Source organism: Dipteris shenzhenensis, unplaced genomic scaffold, assembly GCF_047967505.1.
Source record: "Dipteris shenzhenensis isolate YYH24624 ecotype China unplaced genomic scaffold, Dip_SZ_1.0 scaf0121, whole genome shotgun sequence".
Taxonomy (NCBI): Eukaryota; Viridiplantae; Streptophyta; class Polypodiopsida; order Gleicheniales; family Dipteridaceae; genus Dipteris; species Dipteris shenzhenensis.
Window position 1 is genome coordinate 72,501 of NW_028239427.1, and position 4,899 is coordinate 77,399.

A 4,899-nucleotide genomic window follows, 5' to 3' on the forward strand; every position below is an offset into this window, starting at 1 on the left:
TACATCTAGACTCCGACGAGGACAAAACAAAGATTGATTGATTTGCTTATCCCAACCATTCAGTACTCTGGAGTAGGGATTCTCGAAGAAGCGACGCTAGACTCGGATCCTTAGAAGCATTAGATTGGCCAAGAGAAGGGAGGGTATGGAGTCTTCTATCCATTATTAGAGCTTAAAATAGGCATGATATTGAATCCTCTATCGGTTGATCGACTATATGGTTATAGTCCCGATTCGGCATACGGGTGTGGGAGAACTACCTCATTACTGAGAATCTCGAATGTGGATAATGTAAATCTTCAAAGATACTATCGGTTTCTACGATATATATTATGAGGAGGTACCTCCCCTCCCCTGACGTAAGTGAAGTATTATCCCTATTGAAGGGAGGTACATCATCTAGACTATCTTCTATCCTACTGGAAATGGATGAATCTCCCCGGGTGGGATTTGAACCTACGACCAATCGGTTAACAGCCGACCGCTCTACCGCTGAGCTACCGAGGAAAGTGGCAGATGATTCAATCCCATATACTTCCAGAGACTCTTGTTCCTTGAGCCGCCCCTTGATCTGCAAGACGTTAACCACTCGAAGACCCAAAGCTTTCTTCGAGACTTCATGAACCTCGCGTACACCCTAACTCTCATTATAGGAAGAAGCAGTAATGATAGCAATCCCTTTTGCCTTCTCGGATAGAGCCTACGAATCGGGGGGGGGGGCTGGTGTGGAAGATCTCGGTCATGGTTGATCTTGGTCGTGATTGATCGCCCCCCCCCAACCCCAAGATGCATATCGATCGATCACCAATCACTAGTTTCTATTTCTCCTTTTCCGGAAAACATAGTAGAATAGTCACAGGATACTTATAGAGGTATAAGGAATATCTTGGAAAGGAGAAGAAAAAAACTCTTAGGAGACAAGAGAAACGAAGGCAGTTAGCAGTAGAATAATACCAATCATCAATCCGAATGAATAAGAAGATACTCTCCCGCCCTCCCATATCTTGCGCTTTCTCCACCTATGGAACTCAAAATACCGGTGCCATTAATAATTCCGTCAATTACCCATTGGTCGAAAAGAAGAGTTAACTCACCCAGGAATCGAATACCTCTCACTAGAAGGATATCGTAGTAATGATCGATGTAACCCCGGTTGTGTGACCAGTCCCCAATGAGACGGTTAAATGAACCCATAGATTGTTTGGCAAAAGGATCAATATCACCGCAAGGTTGTGTGTGAGAGGATATCGGTCCATAAATCACGTAGGAGATAGATATTCCGGCTAGTGATAGACCAACCGAACCTGCTGAATCTATTAGCAATTGTACCAAATTTTCGGGATTGTTGTTGTCCTCTGAAAAGCCTGCAAGGGGAGTTAACCACTCGGATAGCAAATCGGGACCAGTTTCTCCTCCAGCGAGATTGACTCCTATTGATCCAACCAACGAAGTTGGTATCGACAGTACTACTGAAGGCAATACCATCGAAACGTCCTGATTCCTTAGGATATAGAGACTCAGAACGAATATTGGACTCTGCAGAAACTTTTCTATCGACTGAATCTTCCCCGTCATAACCTCCTGCTGAATCGACTCCTTCGTCTCGCGGGGGTGGAGGAACATCATACCCATCTCCACTCGTTGCTATCGTTTTGGTGTTACTCCGAATGACACTATTCATAGAGGAATGGGATGAATTGGTACCGCCACCGGCGCGTAGATTCCCCTCAAACGTGAGGAGATAGATGCGGAACATGTAGAAAGCAGTTGGAACTGCTGTGAATGAGGCTATACATCCGGGGGAAAGGAACGTAGCCAACTCTTTGCAATAATTTCATCTTTGGGACCGGAAACGAGCTAGAGGTGGTATACCACAGAGAGAGAGAGTACCTGAAAGAAAAGTGATTCCAGTAATTGGCATATATTTTCGCGAACCACCCGTGGGAGACATATTTTGACTTCTATTGGGAGAGTATCCGACAACCCTTTCCATCGAATGAATTACTGAACCGGATCCGGGAAATAGCAAAGCTTTGGGATGGGCATGTGTAATGAGGTGAAACAACGAAGGTTTATAAGCACCGAGACCTAGAGCCAGCATCATGTAGCCCAATTGAGACATAGTAGAATAAGCTAAACCTTTCTTGATATCCTTCTGGGCAAGAGCTATCGTCGCTCCCAGTAGAGCCGTTATTCCGCCTATCCAGGAGATAACATTCATGCTTAGAGGTAAGGTTCAAACAATTCAAGCATTCGAGCTACAAAAAAAATTCCCGCAGCTACCATAGTAGCGGCGTGTATAAGAGCCGAAATAGGTGTGGGTCCTTCCGTTGCATCGGGCAACCATACGTGGAGTGGGGATTGTGCAGATTTAGATACCGGACCCAAAAATGGTAGAGGAGCACATGTATTGGCAAGGGAGGAGCGGCGCTGTTGTTATCAATCAACTCACTAAATCAATCACACGATTCGCGGATCTCGAAACTACCAGTTATCCAATACGTACCTAATATACCCAATAATAATCCGAAATCTCCTGTACGATTAGTTGCAAAAGCTTTTTGGCAGGCATTAGCAGCACTTGGTCGTGCGAACCAAAAACCTATCGGCGAGTAAGAGCACATCCCTACTAATTCCCGAAAAACATGAATCTGTATTGGATTGGGGACTGAACACTAATCCTGACGTGGAGGCAGTGGAGAAACTTAAATAGACGGGAAACCTTACGTATCCCTAGTCGTGACGCATATGACTATCACTGTAAATCATAACCAAGACACCTATGGTGGTGACTGATATCGACGTAATGGAAGTAAGTGAATCAACTGAAAATCCTATCTTTGGAGAAATATCGTCGTTGGGAATCCATGACCATGAGTATTCAAAAGTGGAGCGACCAGTAACTTGTTGCCAGAATGTTGCGATAGAGACGGACATAGCTGCGGCTAATGAAAGAACACTGAGCATAGCACGTATACGACGAAGGCTCTTAGTGGCTTTTGGAAAAAGAAACGATGCCAATCCGATCAAACCAGAGGTTACGAATGGGCGTGAGGGGACAATCCAAGCACATTCATAAGATAATTCCATAAACATATTTAACCCGGGTTGGAACTCTTTCTGTCAATAGTTGTCAGATATATGGAGCGTCGAAGAATGGAATATATATGGACAGGTGAGATCACGCGTATCAAACCGAATAATCCATTTGTTTCTCGTTCTGGTGCGAGCCCGGCGTCGAGACTTGACAGGAATCAAATGTGTCGGAGATACTTATCTAGGTTCCATTTTTTGACCCCAAACCGATTGAGTTGTTTTGGGTTATTTTTCACACGACAAGACTATTACGGATAGACATGCAGCAATTGATACTGGAGGAAAACAACTCCGAGTAGAACCGGGGAGATTCTATGATGTTCGTCACTTCGCTCTGCTTGGGCACAACGCATCAGAGTCCAATACGGTAATGTCGATATATCGAGTTTCATTGGTTTGTCACGGATCCAAAATTGATCTCGGACATCCCCGGCTGAGTAACGCAACTGCTAGGGGGCGCGTCTTGCATCCCTGTTTCGAGAGGAAGAAAGTGATACGGAAGATCCATTCTAAGAAGAAGACGCGAAGGAAATCGGGATACAGACAGGATTTGGTTCGATCTGTAGTAGATCCCATTTGCTTAAATGGAAAGGAGTTGGTTGGTTAGCAAATTGTTATCATAAAGAAGTCAATGATTCTTGCTGGGATTCTTTTGCATAGAATGGAAACCCAGTTCCCCCAGTTGTTCCCCTTCTAATGATTCTACGCAATCACCCCCTCCCTCATTATATTGATTCTACTCGTACGTATCAACATACTCGTCGCATTCATTTCGATGATAAAACCGAATAGATAGATTTCATTATGGCAGTTCCAAAAAAACGTACTTCTAGGTCGCGGAGGAAGATTCGCAATCATATTTGGAAGACCCAAACTAATGAAGTAGCATCGAAAGCTTTTTCTCCAGCTAAATCCATTTTGACTGGACGGTCGAGAAGTTTTTACTATGTGACAAATGAAAAAATTTCTGAAACTGGTCAGTAGTACTCCCCGGTTGTAACAGGAATTGCCGTATCAATAGGACGTGGGGTCGGTCGGAATAGATAGTGAACTATTTGTTTGTTGGAACGGGGAAGACGAGATAAGTGATTGTCAGGGAACTTATTGATGAATTTGGATCCCTAGTAAGTAGTACGGGTACATGTTGATATTATTGCGTGACGGTACCGTGCGGTAAATAAAATCCAAATACTAACAGAGTTGTATCAATGAATGTTGGTAATAACCACGAGGGGGGGGGGGTTACGTGCATGAAGAAGGAGCCCAATCCCTCTCTTCCTTCCTATGATACAAGGGTCTCGATCACGATCATCGATTTATCTCTATCCCTACTACGAATGGGTATGGGTCGATAACACCCAAAGAGAATCGGGAGATAAATCTGCGTTCCCGGAACGGGAACGTCTTCTATTCCGTTTAAAATATGTTCCGACCTCGTTTATTCGGAATAGCAGGATTTGAACCTGCGACCTCCATCACCCCAAGATGGCACGCTACCGAGCTACGCCATATCCCGTTATTCCTATACAAGTATAGCGCCGTATACCTAATCAACTATAGACAGGGAAGGTCCCTTGTTGTGCGTGTGTACTCTCCCCCAGGAAGATTGACGATTCACCCGAAGATGTGATATCATTAATTACGATAAGTATAACGAGTAGCGAGCCGCTATGGTGAAATTGGTAGACACGCTGCTCTTAGGAAGCAGTGCTAGAGCATCTCGGTTCGAATCCGAGTAGCGGCATTTAATTTCAACCTGCAGGCGAGGGCTGTGTCTGATACAACCACTGGGAAAAGCAGTAG